This window comes from Chiloscyllium plagiosum, chromosome 1, assembly GCF_004010195.1.
Source record: "Chiloscyllium plagiosum isolate BGI_BamShark_2017 chromosome 1, ASM401019v2, whole genome shotgun sequence".
Classification (NCBI taxonomy): domain Eukaryota; kingdom Metazoa; phylum Chordata; class Chondrichthyes; order Orectolobiformes; family Hemiscylliidae; genus Chiloscyllium; species Chiloscyllium plagiosum.
Genome location: NC_057710.1, coordinates 44,929,952 through 44,953,609, shown reverse-complemented (window position 1 = coordinate 44,953,609; position 23,658 = coordinate 44,929,952). Strand labels below are relative to the sequence as shown.

The window sequence follows — 23,658 nt, the reverse complement described above, 5'->3', positions numbered from 1 at the left end:
TTTCATCAGTTTTCCAGTTCCGTAATACCTCATCAGTTTCCAGGATGAACAATCTATGTATAGATCATATTCAATATATTGAAAACACTAATACCAGGAATGGTTTGGACAATTGTTGATACCACCAGTGTCCTTGCAAGACAGAATTTAAAGAGTGCTAGAACTAATCATGAATCCGCTTCAGGTGGAGTATGAGGCATTTGTAAGAGAAGGTGGAAAGTCTGACAAATTGGCTATATACAAGCTACTTGGGATGGTGGGTAAGGGGTTAGCTCTGTCGGGAAGGCGTGGTGTTCCAATTCTCGGACTACTGCAGAAAGACGAATGGAAAGCAGAAGGATCAGAAATACCATAGTTTATTAACTTTCAAATAAAGTCATGTTTCCTAAATCAACCAGTGTTCTAGAATTTGGATCATTATTCTTGAAGTAGTGACTTCATTATTTAGGAAACTACATGGCCTTGATGATATTCTTTTGATATGGATCAAAGTTAACATACCCAGTGTCCTGCATGAGTATTCTTAATGTTTTCTCTCATTCTTTGCTCAAGATTTTTTAAGTTTGAGCAGGATGGATAGAGGAATAGGAAAGAAGCTGTTCCTGCTCATGAAAGGAAAAAGAATGAGTGAGTGGGCATAGGTTTAAAGTGATGTGCACATGAAGCAGATAGTTATGGTATGGAATGCATTGCCTAGAAATGTGGATTTAGTTCAGGCATGTAAGAGGCCATTGAATGATATTTGGATAGAAATGATGTGCAGGAATATGGCCAAAAGGCAGGAATTTGGCTCAAGCTAGTGCAGCCTGTGCAGGCCTGATGAGTTGAAAAGCCACCTCCTGCACCCCAATTATGCTGTGATTCTCCAACCCTTTTTGCCTTTCACTTTTTTTGTTGTCTTCCTGCTATCATGCTATTGCTTGCTCGAATAAATTCAAGAATTTGTTGCTCATCATGACCCTGCTCAAGATATCACTTCATATATGTCTCCACCACAAGTACCAGCATGACGCTTAACTATAGACCGCATCATGACTGGGTTTGAACTTGTGCATGTCTGAAACCCCATACATGTCCACAATCAATTATGTATTTTGATGATAATCAACATTAAGAAATGTGCTGGTTTTACTTGCTGTCACTATATCATGCTGCCACTATATCACACCCCCATTACTCTCCAGATCAGTCTACTCAAAGGCACTAATCAGTTGTGGTGCTCTTGGCTGAGGATTGATTGATTAGTTAGTGAAGATCTGGGATTAGGCCTCTGGATATTTTTAATTTGCACTTCTCAGCTAAGACAAATTGTGAATAAATATTTTGGAAGTGGAACAAATGTTTTTAACTGACTTTTTTTTTCCTCTGCGCTAGCTGATATAGTTTATGATGGTAGCATACACTGCAGGAGATATTGTTTAATATTTTTCAGTCAACACGAACAGAAAGCATATGAACTGACAGCATCAGGAACACTAAGAACACACTTTTTAGCTCAAATTTTATTTTCCGTCCCTTCCCAGTGAAAGTTCAGTAACATCCATTTGAATACATTTTGACTGTATTTGCAAATCCCACGCTGCAAACATAATTCTTATCCCCTCAAGGAACATTTGATCATCAATAGCCATTCTAATCATTGAACAGGCAGCTTTAATTGTCCTTGATTTTAAAGATCTTGGCCAAAAGTTTCTGCTTTGGTTACAATCAGAAATCTGGATGCAAATTGTACTCAAAATTACACCAATTTTCTGAAGTGAAATTATGGGTCGGGTTTCCATTCAAAATCACTTGCATAATGACAAAGCTTGAAATACTTTATTAACCAACACCTCCAGGTAGTGTTATATTTTGTCTAATAGTATTTCTCTTTATAATAGTGTTCCTTATTTATTTTGGTAACCTGGTGCAGCTTTATTAAACTCAAAATAGATGTATCACAGAACTTTTGATAAGCATGTCTAACTCGCTTACTAACCTAATCTTTCAAACATTATGGAAAATGGCTTCAAACTTAACGGAATCATTTATTCATTTCATTGGTAGTGATTTTCTCAGTAAATTAAATACCTTTAAACAATCTTCAAAGCTTTTAATAGTAATTAGTCTCCTTGAGCCTTTTTAAAAAGAACAAAAATCCTGAATTTCACCGATGCCCTGGGAGACCTGCAAAAAGGCATGATTGGCACAAATTTGCCACCATTGTGATTGACTTGATCTGGAGAGTTTTTTTTTCTTTAAATCAGTGGAAATGATTGTGGTGGAATTTGATAGCCTTGTTTGTGTGATTTGAAGGTAGTGAAGGCATTAATTAGGCAGGATGATAGTGTGCATGAGGGCCACCACTTTTCCACCACAAGAACTGAGTCATGGTCACAAAAGTCTGTGGTTGGACCTCCCATTCTCCCATTAAATGGGGTCCTAAATGGGCAATTTATAGCTTTCTTTAAAGGCCTCATCGCACTACGATTGGTATTAACCCAATGGCAGTGGGACTGTTATGTACTATGTCACTGACTTTTTATCATCCAAGGGTGGCCGCTCATTCCAAGGCACTTGACATCTGATCAAGGAATGTAACATCAGAAAGGAGTAGCCTGGCAGAAGCCACCCTCTCCTTGCACTGAACACTAGGCGAAAGTGAGGACTTCAGATGCCGGAGAGCAGAGTCGAAGAGTGTGGTGCTGGAAAAGCAGAGCCAGTCAGGCAGCATCTGAGGAGCAGGAGAATCAAAATGTCAATTCTCCAGCTCCTCGGGTGCTGCCTGACCAGCTATGCTTTTCCAGCTCCACACACAATTCTTGCACTGAACACCCTAACCCATTCCCTGCTAGAGCCGCCAGCCCCACAAAATATCTTTTACCATTGGTTACTACCTGTGTACTTTCTTGTTCCTCACTCATGGGTCTCCAGTAAGTGGTTGTGGCAACAATCTTGTCCATTCCATTTGAACTACCTGCCTGATTGACGAGCAGCTCTCAGGCAGCCAGGAAAGACTTTAAGATGACCACTTTAGTGCCTGGGGGCTAGGCTGACAGACCTCCCCAGGGAAGCAGTGTGCTAGCCAGCAGGCAAGATCCTGGAAATTTCACAAAAACCCAATCCTTGTTTTGTTTGCTTGAGCTAGCTTTTTACTCTCCTATTTAGTCACAATCTGGAGAGTTGCACTGGAACAGAAACTATATCCCTTTCTATTACCATTTGGATGTGAACAGGGAGACTTTCTGTTGTACTATCCAACGTAATATTCATCTGCAGATTGTGAAATCTTGTGTAAAATGGCTGCCTGCAGTCACTAGTCCTCAAATAATTCAGTATAGGTGAAGAATTTTGAAAAATAACCATATAGCTGCACATTGTTTAATTTTCACTTCCTGGTTATTGTTTTATTATTTCTCCTCTAACTTTTTTTTCTTCCCTCCTTTTTTTGAAGGTGGCTCTTATGGATGTACAGATATTAGCCACATTGCACTCTCTCAACCCAGTGGCTGCATTTCATGTACAAACTTGAATTTTCAATGCCATGCATCAAATATTCTGTAGATATTCAAATTTTAAAGACCTCCTATTCCATTTTAAAACCTTAGATGGATAATTTATGGCACAGCCACTGACAGCAGCCAAGAACTCTGGCTAAAATTTGTCCCCTTCTTTCTAGTTTAGCAGAACATAAGACATGCTTTTATTATTGCCAAGTGATTCAATATAGGCCAGGAGTCATATCTGGAACTTTTCCTATTGTTTGGGCTTTATAACCAACGCATTGACTCTCAAAGCCAAAGCTAACAGTAATACCATTGCCACGGATTATCCTATGCACCAAAGAATTGTAATTTGGTAGTAAACACTCATTGAGCCCTTTTATATATTTTGGAAGTGGTGTGCAAGATGTGAGATTGATGGCATTTTGCCCAAAATTAGTCTTGTGTGGATGGCACTTCAGTTGTTGGATTAAGTACAAGCTTCAAGTGTGTGAAGGAATACAGCAAACATAATGTATGATTAGAGAGAGGAACATGATACATAATGTGCTAACTACTGCAGAGCCCTTAATATAGACATGGCTGATGTAAAGACTATAAAATCAACACCATAAATCTCTCTCTCAGTAAAAATGAATTATTACTCTATAGATCTGCCAATTGCAATGATGTTGAGTAGACATTAAAGACGAGTAGAAAAACCAAGCTGATGGAAAATAAACAATGACTGATGGACTCCTAAGGATAAACTCCTAAAGACGATGTAGCATTGTCAGAAGTTATCCAGCATTTTCCAGATGATAGGCAGACCCCTATGAGGCTCAAGCTGATAAATTGAGATGTTTTACAATTGGAGTTTTTTTTCTTATTATTTATGGGATTTGGATGTTGCTAGCTATGTCAGTATTTATTGTTCATCTTGAAATATCCTTGGTAAACAAATTGTTGCATTCATTTCAGAGGGCAGCAAAGTGGCAATCCATGTTGATTTGATTTTTCATTTGATTTATTGTAGTCATATGTACTTAAGTACAGTGAAAAGCTTTGTTTTTTGCAAGCAGTACACGCAGATCATAGCAAACAAGAACATACAGATCATAGAGTGCTCAGAGCGAGCATAGGCGATTCACAAAACAAAATCAACATTAGTAAAGTCAACATTATTTGAAGTTAGAGAGGTCCATCCAGCAGTCTGATAACACCAGGGAAGAAGCTGGTCTTGAACCTGTTGGTGCAGGTGTTCAATCTTCTGCCTAATGGAAGAGGTTGGAAGAGAGTATTACGGAGGTGGGACAGGTCTTTGATGGCAGCGTTTCCACAGTAGCAAAGTATAAATGGAGTCTATGGACAGGAAGTTGGCTTCCATGATGGTCTGGGCTGTGCATATCACTTTCTCTAGTTTCTTATGGTTGGTCAAATCAGTTGCCATACCAGGCAGTTATGCATTCCGATAGAATGCTTTCTATGTTGCATCTGCAAAAGTTGGTGAATGTTCTTGTGGATATGCTGAATTTCCTAAATTGCCTGAGGAAGCAAACATGTTGTGCTCCCTTGACAGTTGCATCTACGTGTAGGTTCAGGACAGATTGTTGGTTATTGTCACTCAGGAACTTGACACCTTTGACCCTTTTCTACCTCTGCTCCAGATAGGGTTTCCCTTTTCCCTTTTCCCTTAATTCTTTTTTTCTCAATTTTGAGAGAGATTGTTATAATTGTACCATGACACCATTGCTGTGTTTGACGCCACATGTAGGCCAGACCAGGTGAAGATGGCAGTTTCCTTCCCTAAAGGGTATTAGTGAATCATATGGATTTTTACAACAATTTGACATTGGTTGCACAGTCAAAGCTAGATTAAGTTTTTAATTCCAAATTTTTCTTTAATGTTTCACCAGCTATCATGATGGAATACAAACCCATGTCCCTTGGCCATTAATCAAGGACCCTGATTTACTGACACCACCTCTCCTTTATCAATGCTTGGTTAGGTTTAACCCCTAACCAAATTTGTAAAGATCATTAGTGCTGTGCTCTCGAAGAGCTTCCCCTCAGTGATTTGCCTGGCAATTGCAGCCACTTCTTATTTTTAACCTTCAAAAACATTCAGAAGATAATGCCATGTTGAGCTGCCCTTTCTTTCTCCTACCTGCAGTGGCAGTGCCTGCTTTTGGTGGGGCTGCTAACCTTACAGTACTGAGGAGCCTGCGATGGTCCTCTACTCCTGGAAATTTAACTCTGAGGCAGCTACTTAATTGGTGGCTTCCTCACTCCTTCTGGACCTCACTGCCAGCATGTGGTCAATCCTGACACTGTATTTCATCCTTATAGTGTTTGGATCTGGCCACAAAAATTCAGACCTTTTTTAACTCCTTTGGCATGGGTTCTCAAACAACCATTAATTGCATCATTTCAGTGCAAGGGACTACTCCAGGTACAGATATTTCACAACCACCGTGCTAATTTCTGAAGTCCGTTTTCACAAGCCACTCACTATCCTGATTCCTGGAGTATCACTGGGTCAAAATCCAGGAGCTTCCTCCCTAACAGCATTGTAGGTATCCCTACACTAAATGGACTGCAGCAGTTCAAGAAGACTGATGCTGTCATTTTCTCAAGGGCAATTGGGGATGGTGAATAAATGCTAACACAGCTATATCTGCCTCTTATGAGTGAATAAAGAACTGACTCTGGCCTTTTATTTCCCCCAACATCACAAATTATTGTACAGATACAAGTTCAGTCAAAGTCCCTTTGTCAGCATTTTAACAAAAAGTAGACATCTTGGTGACTTGCGGTTCCTCGAGGGGCTCCGATGTACGATGTCAAATTACCAGAGAGCTTTTATAAAATATGCAGCTGCTGTCAGCTACAGTGATATGGGAAACACAAGACAATTACAAAAAAGGGTAACTAAAGGTCATGTGAATGGGAAGACAAATGAATTCTAATGGTAATGGCTCATCCTCTCTGAAGTGATAATGACTCCATGCATGATTTCTTTCTGAAAGCTTACCTCCAACATTTTGCAGTTGTTTAATTGCAACACCATGGTAGTCATTAATTCTTAATTTTAGGAATATCAAGGCTGTCTCTTCAACATTTTTATTTCTCTCTAAAAAGCATTATGCTAATTATGGCAACAAATATTTTGGAGATTAAAATGCTTCAGTATAGTGAAGCTGAGAGGGACAAAATTGCAACTTTAATAAATTGTCCATTTATTAAGGCAATTAGAATTTGAGCATGATCAATCTGACTGAACAAATTAAATATCAACTGGACTCAAAAGATACTTGAATTAAACAGTTGCTTTTTAAAAAGAAACACTATCTACTTTCTCTTGATCAGTCAACCTAGCTGGTCACGCACTGAATTAGCATTTAATAGTATGGACAAGATTGCTCCATTGAGAGTTAGGCCTCATTTACATACAGCTGGAGGATTATAAATAAAAACTGGGTACCCAGTGTCATTATTCAATACATAGTGTGAATGTTAACTGCCAGTTGTGATCTCCAACATGGGTGATATCCAAGTATTACATGGTCTAAGTGGAGTTTAATACTACTGAACCAACAAGGTATAGCCTTGGTCCTGGTCTCATGACAGCTGGAGGATGATCTACTAAAGATGTTTACTGATGGAAATCAGCAGTGATGTTCTGACATTGCCTTCAACAGCCGCAGCTTTTTCCCTTTGAATCAGGAACAGTTCCTATCTCTTGAGGGTTTTTAAAAAATGCCACTGATTTCAGTTTTACCAAGACTCCATGGTGCCAAACCTAATCAAATACCCTCTACATTGGGGGAGTTATTCCACTCTCCCTGACGGCCAACTCTTCTACTCCTAACCATATTAAGACTGGTTGGGCCGAGAACCAAATTTTATTTTTTGTGAAAATAGAGCATTGTTAAGCATGTTATTGAGTAGTTAGGTGATGCTTAAATGAAAGGAATTGATTGTGTAACAATCCAAGGTTGATTTATTCTGCTCTTTGGGGGATTGGGCGGGTATCTCCTTTCCACAATGTTGTTTTGTACTACTTGACACCAATTGCAGTCAAGTTATTCTCTTTATTTGTCACAATATCTTCAAATGGAGGAATTCTAGAATTAAATAGTCAAATCTTCTCACTCCAGGTGAAATAAAACTTGCTAAAACTGTTCGTGTTTGTTTTTAAAAAAAAACATCTCTATATCAATATAAATTGTCAAGTACTTTATTTTATGACTTAATGATTTGATATTTTTAATCAACCAATTCAGGCATTTCATAACACTTGTGGAGCAGATAGGACTTGACTAGGCCTAGAGGTATGGACACTACCACTGCACTACAAGGCCCTTGTTTCACAGATTTAGTTATAGAGATGTACAGCATGGAAACAGACCTTTCAGTCCAGCTCATCCACGCCAACCAGACATCCTACATTAATCTAGTCCCATTTGCCAGCACTTGACCCCATAACCCTTCCTATTCATGCAGCCATCCAGATTTCTTTTAAATGTTGTAATTGTGCCAGCTTCCACCACTTCCTCCTGCAGCTCATTCCATACACGCACCACCTTTTACGTGAAATGTTGACCCTTAGGTCTGTTTTTAAATCTTTCCCTTATTATTCTAAACCTATGCCCTCTAGTTCAGGACTTCCCGAACCCAAGGAAAAGACCTAGTCTATTCACCCTATCCATGCCCCTCATGATTTTATAAACATCCATAAGGTCATCCCTCGGTCTCTGCTGCTCCAGAGAAAATATATAGCTCAAACCCTTCAACCCTTGCAACATCCTTGTAAATCTTTTCTGAACCCTTTCAAGTTTCACAATATCCTTCTTCCGATAACAGGGAGATCAGAATTGTATGCAGTATTCCAGTAGTGGCCTGACCAATGTCCTGTATAGCCAGAACATGACATCCCAACTCTTGTACACAATGCACTGACAAATAAAACGCAAGCATACCAAATGTTGTCTTCACTATCCTATCTACCTGCGACTCTACTTTCAAGGAACAATGAACCTGCACTCCAAGATCTTTGTTCACCAACACTCCCCAGGACCTTACTATTAAGTGTATAAGTACTGCCTTGATTTGCCTTTCCAAAATGCAACACCTCCCATTTATCTAAGTTAAACTCCATCTGCCACTCATTGGCCCATCTGATTAAGATCCCATTGTACTCTGAAACGTCTTCGCCATCCACTTCACCTCCAATTTCGTTGTCATTTGCAAGCTTACTAACTACATACCTCCTATGTTCACATCCAAATCATTTATATAAATGACTAAAAGCATTGGACCCTGTACTGATGCTTGTGGCACATCACTGGGCACAGGTCTCTAGTCTGGGTAAAAACAATGACTGAAGATGCTGAAACCAGAGTCTAGATTAGAATGGTGCTGGAAAAGCACAGCAATTCAGGCAGGTGCTGGAAAAGCACAGCAGTTCAGGCAGCTGCTGGAACTGCTGTGCTTTTCCAGCACCATTCTAATCAAGACACAGACCTCTAGTCTGAAAAGCAACCCTCCACCACCACCCTCTGTCTCCTACCTTTGAGTCAGTTATCTATCCAGATAGCTAGTTCTCCCTCTAGTAAGGTTACATTACATGAAATAATCAGTCTACTATAGTCATTGTCTAATTGGGAATTGTTTTATCTCTGAGTTGAAAAGGCTGGTTTGCATCTAGGTTCAATGCTGTTCTTTGAAGTTCTTGCAGGCAGATTTCAGCATCTAGTATTTGAAGAAATATATGTATGAATTATGTTTCATCACAATAATCCTTCTCTTATCATTTCTAGTCTCAAAGCAATAATATAATTACCATTTCCTTGTATGGAAGTTTGTGAGGTTTTTATAGTTCAACTCCAAAGGTTAGAACTGTGATTATTTTCTAATGAACTCAATTATTCAGTTGACAGCTTTTCTAAAATTTGCTTTTACATCCAGTGTATATTGACTTTTAACACAAATAGTGCTTTGAATAACTTGTATCAAATAATCGTCCCTGCCATTATGCCATATTTTAACGAGTTCCATCATTTCCACCACCCCACATTTTCAGTTCATCAGCTGCAGAAACAATCTTTTTATCCAGGGTAAATTGCTTATTGATACCCTTGTGTTTTTATGTTTTTATTTTCCACCCCACTACCACTTACACTTTGCAGCATCATGGGTTCCACGCACTAAGTATTGGGCATTATCGGTCCAATAAACTGACCCTCATTCTTCCTTGCACTGATGAACGAAAAGGGTTCTGAAATGAAAAGACCATAAACTGAGTTTATTGATGTTGTCAAGTGATTGATTGATTGATTGGAATAGCTTTGCTGAGGAAGTGACTAGCTGTGCCTTCAACATTACAGAGCAACATTGTCATAACTTTTGCTATATCAAGTGTATTCCTCTTAATATCACAGTGAAACTACTTCATGGATATTAATATCTGTGATACTGGAGAGACAGTCTTGTTGTGCAGTGGTAGTGTCCCTATCCCTGGATTGAGAGGCCCAGGTTCAAGTCCTGCCTGCTGTATTAACACCTCTGAACAAGTTGATTAGAGAAATAGATATCTGTGATATTCCATTTGATACTTTAAATGAAGATATATACACAAATCTTCAGCCTCTTGAACTCTTTGCAGTCCTTAGGTGCAGTGCCTGCAAAGCTCAAACAATTCTAGTTCTTTTAATCATTTGAAACCCCCCTTTTTTTTTCAAAGTAGCTGCAAGTAAGAACATTATCTCAAGACATCAACAATGAGCAGCATTACCTTTTTAAAGGGGGTAATTGTGAGAAAATTGGAAAATACAGTGAATGAAAAACTCAACCTCAATGTGTAGAAAACTGTTATCCTGCAATTTTGCTTTTTCTAGATCATGCTCTGTATATACCCAATCTCCAATCCTAACCATAAGATAGATTTTCTTTTTCTTCTGTCTCTCTCTTCTTGTGACATACAAACATTGATTTTATTGTAATGTGTGCTGCTCATCAATAGTTATTTTCCCAAAATAGCCTGATGCTTCATGTGTATGACTCATCACTTTTTTTCTCTCATTCTCTGCTAGTTTGTTATTCAAAATGCTGCCTCAATACACACCTCCAGGTTCCAAACCTCCATCTTGAATGCCATGTTGCTACCCTTATCTCCATACCCCCACCCATACAATAAATATATTCATAGACAAGAGTCTAGGCTATTTGGTTGTGGCAGTGGAGCACATTTCTATTAGCATGTCATGTTTCAAATGATCAGAATTGAGATGGAGTATTTGCTTTTTATATCCTTTGGTCACATGCTTATGATAGTGATGTCTCAAGCTTGCCCCTGAAAGAATAACACAGGCCAGGATACTGGAATAGTAATGGACATTTTTAAAAAAATCACTCTTAAGGATGTGGCTTTTGTTGCTGGGCCAGCACTTATTGCCTAAACCTAGTTCTTATGGTGTTGCTGAGCTGCCTTGAGCACTGCAGTCCCATGTGCTGTATGTAGAGCCCATATACTGTCAGGGAAGGAGTTCAGGGTTTTGATCCAGCAATAGTACATTCCCAGATCAGGTGATGGTGAGTGACTTGGAGTGGAACTTGCAACTGGTGATGTTCTCATGGTGTCTCTACCCTTGTACTTCTAGAAGGTAGTGTCATGGGCTTGGAAGTTGCTATTTCAGGAGCCTTGATGGATTTCTGTAGTATATCTTCTAGATGGTATACAGTGCTACTACTGAGCATCTGTAGTGCCAATTGAATTTATTGTCACATGTATCGAGGCACAGTGAAGAGCTTTGTCTTGCGAGCAATACAGGTAGATCACATATCTAAGTAGCATAGATAAGTAAATAATGGGTAAACTAAGTGGGCTGCTTTCTCCTGGATGGTGTCAAGCTTCTTGAGTTGCTGGAGCTTCACTCATTCAGGCTAGTGGGAAATATTAAATCACGGTCCTGATTTATGACTTGTAGACAGTGGACTGGCTTTGTCGATTCAGGAGATGAATTACATGCTGCAAGTTTGACATAGGAGCAGAAGTAGGCTATTTAACCCGTTGATTACGCCCTGCCATTCATTGAGATCGTGCCTGATCAGATAATCCCCAACTCCACTTTCCTGCCTTTTCCTCAAAACCCTTGATTCCATTAACTGATTTGAAAAACAATCTGTTTCATCCTTGTATATACTTAGTGACCCAGCCTTGACAATTTTCTGTAGTAAAGAATTCCACAGATTCATTACCTTCTGAGAAAATAACTTCCTCTTCCTCTCTGTCGGCCCTGCTGTTTTTGGCATCATTTTTGTCTAGCTAACTCAGTTTAATTTCTCAGTACTGATAGCACAGCATTCAACACTATTTCTGGAATGTGCTGCCTGGGAGGGTAGAAGAAGCAGGAATCCTCACAATCCCCACAACTCCCAATTATTGGATAGTTTAGCACTTGTAATTGAATGGCAAGAGACAATAGTTAGCTGTGCTGTTATTGATGATGGGTTGAGTGTGTGGTGCTGGAAAAGCACAGCAGGTCAGGCAGCAGGAGAACCCTGCCCAGATGTTGCCTGACCTGTGCTTTGACACACACACGCACACACGCGCACACACGCACACACCTGCAGTCCTCGCACTCTCTACCTGTTATTGGTGATGGCCATTGTGTGGCACTCATGTCATGAATGTTACTTGCCACTTCATTCCTGATGAGTCCTGCCCAAAACATTGATTTTCCAGCTCCTTGGATGCTGCCTGACCTGCTGTGCATTTCCAGCTTGACTCTAATCTCCAACATCTGCAGCCCTCACTTTCACCCTGTTACTTGCCACTTGTCAGCCTAAGCCTGGATATTGCTCAGGTCCCACTTCATTTGTTCAGGACTCCTCAGATATTGAAGCAGTCTGCAAATGGTCCTAAGGTCATACAACACAGAAGAGGCTATTTGGCCCATTTGAGTTTGTGATGATCTATCTACACTAATCCCACTTTCCAGCTCTTGGCCCATAGCCTTGAACATTATAACATTTCTGCTGCTCATCCATATACCTTTGAAGGTCCTGAGGATTCCTGCTTCTTCTACCCTCCCAGGCAGTGCATTCCAGAAAGTGTTAAATGCTGTACTACCATCTGTTAGCAGCTTCACTTTTTTTTTTGGAGGGAGGGTTATGGCCACTAGTGCATCCTGTTATCTTGTCCACGCAATTCAATCATTTACAATATTGACTGCTTGTGTAAGACAGAAATTGAATGTCTGACCGCATTGTAGCTAGGGCAGGAAATCTGTAGGTGTTCTAATCCTGTATTAAGAAAGGAATAAGCTGGTGTGTGTAGCCACTCTGGCTCACCTCCATTAATTGAGCACAAATGAGTTGTCAGTAATTCACATCCAACTGACCAAGAACCTTGTCTTGTGGGCAACACATGTAGACATTGTTTCTCTGAAACAGTACCCAAAACTCAACCTCTTGAAAGGTTCCTTGCTAATACTATATAAGCACTGGGATGACTACAGTAGGAAACTTGAAAGCATCCACACATTCCTCTGAAAATTACCGCACAGTTAATGTTTTTATAAAGTCAGCCAGAAAGCAAAATTGCCTGGGTATCCAAAATAATAGATAGAAATACTTCACAGGTCTAGCAGCAGTTTTAGGAGATAAACTGAACTGGCATTTCAAGTTGATGACCTTTTCATCAGACCCAGAATAATGGAGAAGAGGGTGCTGTCGTCATTGACCCAGTCGAAAACTGCAGAGCAATTTTTCCACAAACCGTAGCAGGAATTTGCTGCCCCAGAGGCAGTTCAGATCTGATGACAAACTGGCTGGAAATGATGTCTTGTGATGCAGTCCATTTGCAGGCAAAGTCAAGCCCTCTTTGATGTCACATAACTGAAACCATGAGAGTTCAATGGCTTTCAGTTTAAATTATTCAATATCCTGTTAATTGCAGCTCCACCTTGAACCCTACAACAATCTCCCTCAACATCCACTGTTTGTTAGAGCCGCATCATGAATAGGAAGTGCTTAGAGAGACATGTGCCGAATGCTGACAAATGGGACTAGATCAGTTAAGGATATCTGGTTGGAGTAGAGAAGTTAGACTGAAGGGTATGTTTCCTTGCTGTATAACTCTGAGGACTAAGTGAGGACTGCAGATGCTGGAAATCAGAGTCGAGAGTGTGGTGCTGGAAACACACAGCAGATCAGGCAGCTCCAAGGAGCAGGAGAATCAATGTTTTAGACATCACGCCCAAAGTGTTAATTCTCCTGCTGCTCGGATGCTGCCTGACATGCTGTGTTTTTCTAGCACTACATTCTCGACCCCATATAACTTTGACTCTAGGATCCAGGCTGTTAGCAATTTTTCTCTCTCCAGTGTTTTCTGTTATTTGCTTAATATTTTCATCTTCCACTGTACTTGAATATTCTGTGCCTGAATACAAAGTTGCCCAAAGTAGGGGACAAGACCCTGACTAGGACTACAAAATGGAATGCTGAGGTTCCAAGCTGAGACAGCAGTGGTTGTCATGGAGCTCTGACCTAGTTGCATCAGCTGTGGTCTGTACTCTGACAGGCATCTGCTCTCACAGCTATCCTGGTCTCCACCACTACATCTACACTTGACTTCACTGCCCAACACCCAGCACTCCAGTTCCTACTTCTCAGTGGGGTGCTGACCATTTTCAAGTCAGAGGGTCAGAATGGGAGAAAGTTTGGGAAACACTGCCTTAGTATTTAACAGGCTTCATGCGTTTACGTGTATCTGCTGTATATTACCACAGTTCCTCAATTTGACATTATCCTCCAAGCCTTTGTTCCATTACACCAATATAAACATTAAACAAAAAGATTATGAATTTGTTATGATGTTTCCTCTGTGCTGCAGGATTAGAAATCTGAGTGGTTGATTCAGTAGGAATGATTGAAACATCAGCCTAAATCTAATAAGATACTGAGCAAACCCCTTCAAGCACCATTAACTTTTTGAAAGTCAATTGTGAAAAAGTAATAAATATGAGGAACAACATTTTAAATCGGGGATTATAGTTTTATTGCACAATAGTCTGAAAGAGTTAATATGAGGAGTGACATAAGCACCACCCACAATGATGTCATATGGACTCGTGGGCAAAACTGGTTTGGATCTCAAAGGAGTGAGACCTAAATACCTGGCTGTCCAGATCCTGAGGGGACTTGACCAGGTGGGTATTGATAAGATGTTTCCTTTTGTGGGAAAACCGAGAACAGGGGGTCATAGTTTAAAAATAAGGAGTTGCCCATTTAAGACTGAGGTGAAGACATTTCTTTCTCTCAGGGATGTGAGCCTTTGCAATTCTCTTCTTCAAGCGACAATGGATGCAGAATTTTAAATATCTATTTTTATTTGTAAAGCAGACATGGGTAGATTCATCATTACCAAAGGGACTGAAAGGTTATCGGGGGAGTTCAGCAACACAGAGTTGAGCTTAAGATCAGATCAGCAATATTTTTGTGAAATGCATAGCAGGTATGAAGGGCTGCGTGTCCTTCTCTTATTCCTTGTTCATCTGTTTGTTTATATGGCCTCAAAGTCCCTGTAACAATGTCTCTCGCATCAATGTGGTGTTATGAATCACTGGTGACACCCACTATTCCTGGACACATCACAAAATGAAAGTTAAGAAGTAAGCAAAGTTCCCCAATTTACCTGCCTTCCAGACCTAGGTTTATAGAATGCACAGACAGGGCTTCTGTACTGAACAAGAATGACTCTTCATTACAATTGATTAGACCGCAGGCTACTTCTGTAACCTGTTAGCATACAACATTTACTAACTAAAATGGTGATCCCCTTATCAACTTTCCCTTACACACTGACAACTCACTGACATGGTTTAAAAAAAAAGATATAAACAAAAGGGAAAAACTGTAAAGACAGTTCAGTAGTCTTTGTCCCACAGTTCTGTAGTTGAGATAATCCATATGACTCTTCTGAAGGCCAACACATTACTTCAGTTGTCTCTCTCCAGATGATTCCATTGGCTGGTAAGAGACACAGGGCAACTGGTTCACTCAAAAGGTTTCTGACTTATCAGTTAACGTCATACCTTACTTTAACTGAAGCAGGAAAGAACCATTTCTTTCAGGTTTACAGTGAGTTTTGACTGCAGAGAAAAGAGACCACTCCATCGCTGGGAGTAACTCTCTCTCGCTCTCTCTCCAAGTATAAAAGGTTTCTGTAACTGGTAGTTGGTCACTAATCTGTAGACTAATCAACTTCACGTTGCTAGTGAAAGCAGGGTCTGTGTATCCCTCCTGACCAAGTTGTCTGCAATTCAAATTCCAATTACTGCTTGGTGAAACTGTTCTTTACTGCCATGGGTGTTAGATTACTTGCTTTCAAACCATGCACCAAATATTGGTGCTCTTCCTTATTTAAGTCCACAGTTTTAGAATAACAAAAACAAGTCAGGCTGCTTGCAGTAGATATTTTGAATCAACCGATTGAGATGTTGTGATGCATGTCTTGGATAAGTGAGATTTGAACCCAGGCCTTCTGGTCTGCAGATTGACACCACCACTTTGCCAAAAAGTACCTTTTATCATATCAATTTAGCCTGTAACTTGTTGCTGTCATGCATAGTAGATCTTATTAAGTGTAAAAGGCTCTTCTAATTTGAACAGGCATTAATTTGTCTCACTTAAACTATACCAAGCAACCTCTGTAGTTTCCTAAAGAGGATGGTGGTAGCAACAACCTTCCTTCATGAGAAGTTGACACAGCATAATGCATGATAAACTTGCAACCTAATTCCCTCGCAGAAATTAACTTTGGAGTAACAGTGGCCCTGACAGTTTATGACTTGATCATTTTCTCCTATAATTTTTAAAGTGCATTTGCCACAGAAAGTAAATGGAGCTCCCATTACAATGGTGATGATCAAAGTACCTTGTCTGATCATGGCTATTACATTTTAAATAAAAACAATTTTTGTACTGAATTTATTATTGAAATAAAATTTTGGTGATTGAGTTAACTCTTAATGGCCATGGGATGAGTACTTTTCACTTAAGCAATGGTCATAACTTAAATTGATCTGAATTGCTTAACACATCAGAATCAATAACTCATTAACCCTCTTCTGAACTATTTTCTAGGCCACTTTGAAATAACTATATTGGTGTCAGACTGCAGTCATTTGTAGCCCAGACCAGGTAAGGACAGCAGATTCTTTGATTAATTCATACTCTTTCAAAATAAATGTTTTATGACAATTCAAAAATATTATATTCTTTCTTTCCATTAATTTGTTCTACTAAATTACACAGTTTAGTCTGGAAGGGTTCGAACTCCAGTTCTATTGAATTATTTTGTTTTGACCACAAATATGCTGCTATACCAGTGCTCACACCTTCGTTGCAGGAGATACCATTTAGCAAGAAGCCAGGGGAAATAAAACGTATCATGGGCATCTATCGTAAGATTACAGTTTATGATTTTACTACACAACTTATTTTTGTTTATAAATGAACTTGTTAAATCTTATAACTGCCCACAATTTTTTCCATGTTAATATGTTTTGAGCCGTCCATGTGACTAGATTACTAATCCAATAACATAACCAGTAATAAGCAACCACTCCATCTCTCAATCCATATTGTCAAAGTGTTTTCACCTCCCTATCCTAGACACATGGAGGCCAATTGTTTTGCCCTACCAGCTTGGCTCGACATGAACCAGGACTGGAACCAAGAACCTTTCTGCTTTGTATAGATCAAATACAAATGGAGCAGCATGTTCAGCAATTGTATGCTTGTTTGTTAATTGAAATAATACTGCAGGAATTTGTGTTATAACAAATGTCTGTCAAGATTTTGAGGAAACTGCATTTTAAATGTGTTATCTAAGCAATTAGCACAGTGCTATCATCTCCCAATGGCAAGAAAATCTGATCATGGAATTGAAATGTTTATCAATTTAGCAAGTTTTTAACACTTAGTCTGATCAGAAGACAATCGGACGCATTTTATGGATTTTAAGATAGCTTTTAATGTACTTGGGCTGGCATAAATATAGTAAGACACTCCATGGTTCTCACATGCAGACACATGTGTAAATCATGCACACAAATGGAATAGGGGGGGATAGATAAGTTAAGTACAGTAAACTTAACAGTTTATATATTTTGTAAATATTAATGGCTTGATGATTTCAGGCTGAATATGCAGATCATGCATCTTCCAATGTAGGAGTGATTTTTAAAATGCAGACAGTTTCATTTGTTCTTTTGGGTATGGTGGTGCTGGGTTGATTTCAAATTCTGTCTGGAACCTGGAATAGTTACATGCAGAAGAAAATTACAAGTTATGCAGAGAGGAAATTACACAGTCTGGGTCTTGTTCCTTCAATGCCTCAGCTGCTGGTGAAGTTCTGCAGATAAAACCAGAGTTTAAAACAAAGAATTAACTTGTCACAGACTTTTTCTTTCCAACTGCCGAGGGATCCCAACAAGTTTGTGGCCAGTGTTTCCAATTCTAACTTAAATAAATCATGATTGAGAATCCTGAATTAGCCAGGTTTCCATTGTTCAAGTGATAAATCTAATGGCTTGTCTCTCCAGTTGAGGTGACTAGCTGCTGTGCTCATTGTTTAGCGATCTACTTCATTCCTATTCCTTGTTTTATTGTGTTTTTTTCTGGTGACAGGTTGACTCCACTCCAGCCCATTAGACTGTAGAAGGTACAGTGATGAAAATTGGCTGCCAGCTCAATTCAATGTAATTTTGGTTTTAGTTTCTCAAAAAATCAATTGGGGGTTTCAGTAGGAGAGACAGTTACCCGAGGGCACTACCCTTTAGGGTTGCAATGAGGACGGTTAATTTGTGAAACTCATTGCTGCAGAAGACTGAGGTGGCTGAGTCGTTGACTGTACTTAGAATTTATATATAAATAGAGTCTTGATTAGTAAGGGATACAGGGATAAGGCAGGAGAATGGGGTTGGGAAACATATATCAGGTAGGTAAAAACAATGACTGCAGATGCTGGAAACCAGATTCTGGATTATCAGCCATGATCAAATGATAAAGTAGACTTGATGGGCCAAATAGCCTAATTCTGCTATTATGTTCTTTCAACCGAGATCAAAATATCTTATGTACAGAATGGTTCCATAACATTTTGCAGTTGTCTTTTTTCTCTAATATACTGGGACATTGACCTATATTAAAGGAAATTGCAAGTTGTTCTAACTTGCTCATAAATCTCATTCTACTTGCATTTCTTTGCTTGCTGACCAAAATTGTGTGTATGACTAACACTTCAATTTTCTATCTCGCCCTTGTCAATCCTCACTCTTTCCCATCTGAACAACTACCACCTGCCCAAAACCTTGTGGATAATTTTTCTGAATTTTGGCCTTGGTACATTTCTCCACCCAAAATTCCTTTTCCCTTCTATTTGGTGAAGCAGCCCTCAGTGGGCTATACTGAGCTCTGGATTTCTTTACACTCTGCATATTTCCTCCTTTTAAGATGTTTGTCAATCTTTCAGAGAGCTCTTGATAACATTTCCTCAAGTCTGTTTCTTTGGTTTATTTTGGTTGATTTTTGAGTATATCTTGAGTATTGTCTAGAATATGTTACCATGTTGAAATTGTTATAATAAATGCATTGTTGTGGAAGTATATATCTGCTGCAGTAGAACCTGATCATCCTTTATAGACATTACGTATGAGGTACTGCACAGGCAGGACACCTTTATACTCACTCTTACTTTCCTGTGGGGAAATATTGCAATCTCTATTATTTTCAAGCAGCTCAAGTAAAGAATTGAACAAAGGCAATCAAATTGTCCTCTAAATCGACATACTGCCACCATTGTTGAAGGCTTTAATTAAGATTACATTCACTGTTTTACTAGAGTTTGAATAGAGTTTACAACAGGTGATTTGAATCCCTGATAGATATAAAAAAACTGGGGGGGCGGGTGGTGTGCAGCCAAGTACACCTTTTATGGCCTTTATAGAAGTAATTGATTAGACTGACTTATTAACTTTAGTCTGGTTTGATCATGTGTTTTATATCAAAACTATTCCCTTTAAAGTTTGCTCAGGTTGCAGACTAGCATCCTTTGGACAAAAGTGGTATTTTAACCTGCCGCCAACCTTTTCATTTCCTGCAGAGCTGGAACATATCTGTGGGGATTTAAGTCTTACCTGACTATCTAGAGGCCTATCTGACAAGATTTTATGTTAACTGTAGCAGGCAACAGGAGCTTGCATGTTTTGTACTTTCTTTATTATATGAAGTGAATATATCAACTCTTAATATTTCTACTGCATTCTCTTCAAAAAACAAACTATAAAAACTCATGAATGTTGAATCTTTAGAAACTTGCAAACTATTAGTCATGGATTAATATGTAAGTCATATAATCTACTGTTAGATTTGTAACTTGTGCTGTAAATGTGTAATCTTTTGAAATATATAATACAATCTGTCACCTTAGAGAATGGGTCTTGTGGAAGTTTTGACACCTTTGGGGCTGAACCTGAAAATAAAATGAAACTACTTTTTACTCTTTCTGTAGCTAATGAGACAAAGTTTTTTTTTAAAAGTACAATGCAAAGTAATCAGGCTGAACACAAGAACTAGGCAAGCGTTCGTGAGTGGTGGATAATTGAGATTGTTTTGCTGGTCGTGGACACAAATTTAAATCTTTGTTTCCACATCATGAGGCTTATAAGTAAGTGGAAAAAATACTTCCTTGGTATCTGATTTACACCTTCAGATATTTCTACTTAGCTCACTCAACTGCATATTTCAAATCCACATGCATTGGCAGTCCAAATTAGTGAGGCTACAAAATTATTTCTGCCCTTATGAAATTAAGGATACATCATTTAGGATGTTCCTAAGATTGGACTGTTGTTAATAAATTAAGACTGCCTCATACTTTTAGGGTCAGGATCAGAAAGGAACAAATCCTGTGATCTTGTAGGATTAATCTTGTCATTTTAAGGCTTTTAAACAATAAACTTCATGTTACCTTGCCACTACTTTTTAAAATATCATATCCTTTCAACTGTTTGCTTTTAAACTGCTATTATGTACTGTTGACATGGGTTTCTCAACAGAGAAGTTTGATCATTATTCAAGATCATAGGTTTATATTTTCTGCCAATTTTCTCTTTATAAATTGTAAGTGACCTCTAGATCTCAAGGCTATGGGAAATGATTGATTAAATGAAGACTTAAAATACTTTCAAGCACACAGCTAGAATAATGAACATACATCGCGATATTTTATATCCAATATCGATGTAATGTAAAGAAATTCCTTGCATGAATTTATTGAACAAGGGAAAATGTATTAGGAAATCCTATTACCTCCACGATTGATTTCAGCTGCTATTCTTGGCACCAGTCTGATGTTCACACAGGCTCCAACAGCATAATACTTACAAGAATGGATTTGTTTGCTTGTCAGAAGAATCCTATAGAATATTTAATTTGTGACTAGACAGGATGTTGATATGCCCAGAAAAAGGCTGAATCAAAGTACAATCTTTAAATTGCATTTGTCAAATAAAGATAGATTATGAAGGAAGGTTCTTTTTTGAATTCTGAAGGCATAAACTGTCCAATAAAAACAATGACATTCTTCATGAAATTATAATTATATGGTATGCTTATCCCTTGACCTGCCAGTGATAAATGGCCAATCCTCCATGATACATTTGAATGGTAGCATAAGAATTTGTCAAATATTTGTCTCAACCTCACTTACTGAAATTAGAGGATCAACAGCAAGGCAGCTTTCACCTTTTATTTGTATCGGGACTATGATCATTTTGTATGATTTACTACAATATACTAAAACCTATCTTAAATTACAATCTTTTTAAACTTCATCAGAAACCAGGTCCTCATTTCAGCTGTTTGCTTTAGATTCAACCCCATGTCTTGGGTGGAAAGTTTGCATTTCTATATTCCGTGTCACTATTTTAAAGCTGCATTGTCTGCACTTAGAATTTCAATCCATTAGTAATCTTTAAAAGTTTTAACTTTTACATATACAATCCGGGATTCCTTCTACCTGTTCATCTCAAGTTAAAATCTCTCCAACATGTTCGATCTCCAGTAACTCAAGTATTGTGCTACTTGGAAACTATCTTCTGATGCTCTTTTTTTCTCCAAACTGCTTGACTTTCAACATTTTCTATATTGTGTTGACTTCAGAGCTGAGACATTGCACACTATGAAGACAGTTGTAAGCAAGAGTTAAAGAATGGACTTTGGCAGGTCACAACATACACTGCTGTGATTGGCAGCCCTTAAAATGAAGGTGCAGAACTTGTACAATATAAATTAGGCACATGGGAATGAGAGGTAATTTTCAAAATCTTGCAGTCTTAATTCTGAACTTTGTTGTAGTTACTGATGACCTACAGATTGTGCAAACCCAGATCTCCTTTATCCTCATTTTATCATCTTTAATCTTTCTTTCTATTTTCTACTTTGTTTCTTATTGTCTTATAAAGTCCTCTAACTATGAAACTTTTGGTGATATCAATGAAATTCAGAAAATTATATGCTATTGAGATTATAGAACATAGTTGTTACTTGCAATGTTATACAGAAAGAAAAAAGATAACATTTTTCATCCTGTAAGGCATCTTCAATTACCCTCTGTGAAAATATCCTTGAAGTGAAGTCAGGAGGATTGATGTTGAAATAATAACTTTTCAGTACTGTGAATACTTTGTGTGTTAAAACTTTGAGTCTGCTTTTTACATTTTTCTAACCTGCATTCCTGTATCAACCTAGTGTTAAAATTCACTGATCTATTACTGGAAAGCCTCCCGATTAGCTACATCTGATGAAGCTGTTTTACTACACTTGAGTTGAACATTGGCAAGCTCATGAAGGTACTTGAAAAAGTCAAGGTTTTCCACTCTCGTGACTTGGAATAATTAAGTGGAAAAACAAGAAAATTCATCAGTAAACATTAGGATACCTTTGTGATAGAGGGTAAATTTTGAGTGGCTCCATTCCCATTATGGAAGAAAATATGTCCACTTTGTCATGCTGGTGTTTAAGAAAATCTGCTAGATCTTCAGCATCAAGAAATTATTCTTAGGCTATTCAGAAGTTTCCTACAATAATGTCCTAGGCCCAACTATCAATTGATAATCCTGAGATGCTTCATCAGTAACTATCCTTCAGAAGAACAAATGCTGATTGTTCAATTCCATTTGCAACTCCTCAGACATTAAAACTGACAATCAATAAAACAAGACTAGGATAATATTCTGGCTTAGTCTGACAAGTGGCAAGCAACATTGACAAACAGCTTTGTATGACTAATGACCATTTCAAAACCAGAGGAAACCCTTAGCAACTTTGATTTGACATTACAACTCCCGATTCACCTATCGTCAGTTTATCATTGACCAGAAATTTTGCTGCCAAGGCTGCAAAAGATCAGAAGCTGACCTTTTGAGTGGTGATTAATTTACTTTGCCACTCAAGGCTTTTTCAACATCCACAAGTCAGGAATGTGATGAAATATACTGTACCCATCTGGATGAATACAATGCCAAAAACATTAGAAGGTCAACATTATGCAGGATTTTAAAAGCCCACTTAATTATATGCTCCATTCAATACCTTAAACACTGACCCTCCATTACCAATACATAATTAGTACAATGTTTACCATCTACGGAATGCACTGTAGCAATTGGCAAATGTTTTACAACGATACCTTCCAAGAATATTGGCTACTACTTAAAAGGACCAGGCCAACGATGAGATTGAACATCACCTGACACACCATGATGGCATAGAAATGTCACCTTCCCTTCACTGGCACTGGAGAAGAATCTTGGAACTCACTCACTAACAGCACTCTGAATACTTCCACCACACAGACTGTAAGAGTTCAAGAAGTCCACCACATTCTCTGACATCAGGATAGGCAATAATTATTGCTGTCGCTAAAAGTGCGCATATTCCATCAATGAATAAAATTTGAAATTGATTGCCTGACTACTACTCTGAAGTTGTGAAGAATTACACTTACAACCAGTTTAAGATTTGGTTGAGCCTGCAATGTGGTGCTGTTACATGTACTGGAAGCTGCATTTATTACTGTACAGGTACCTGTCCTCAACAGAGGAAACATGTACATGCACTGTGTCTA

General features: G+C 38.6%; 1 protein-coding gene across 5 annotated transcripts in view; it reads left to right on the top strand.

Annotated features, from left to right (window-relative positions):
- Nucleotides 1-23,658, top strand: part of LOC122543507 (ciliary neurotrophic factor receptor subunit alpha-like) — a 381,254-nt gene that overhangs the window by 41,139 nt on the left and 316,457 nt on the right. For 4 of the 5 annotated variants that reach the window (XM_043682503.1, XM_043682295.1, XM_043682435.1 and 1 more), the window contains one exon: nt 16,611-16,667. The exons of the other annotated variant lie outside the window; for it this stretch is intronic. The gene's annotated coding sequence lies outside the window, so the exon portion shown is untranslated. The remainder of the gene's footprint in view (nt 1-16,610; nt 16,668-23,658) is intronic. 5 annotated transcript variants of the gene reach the window in all.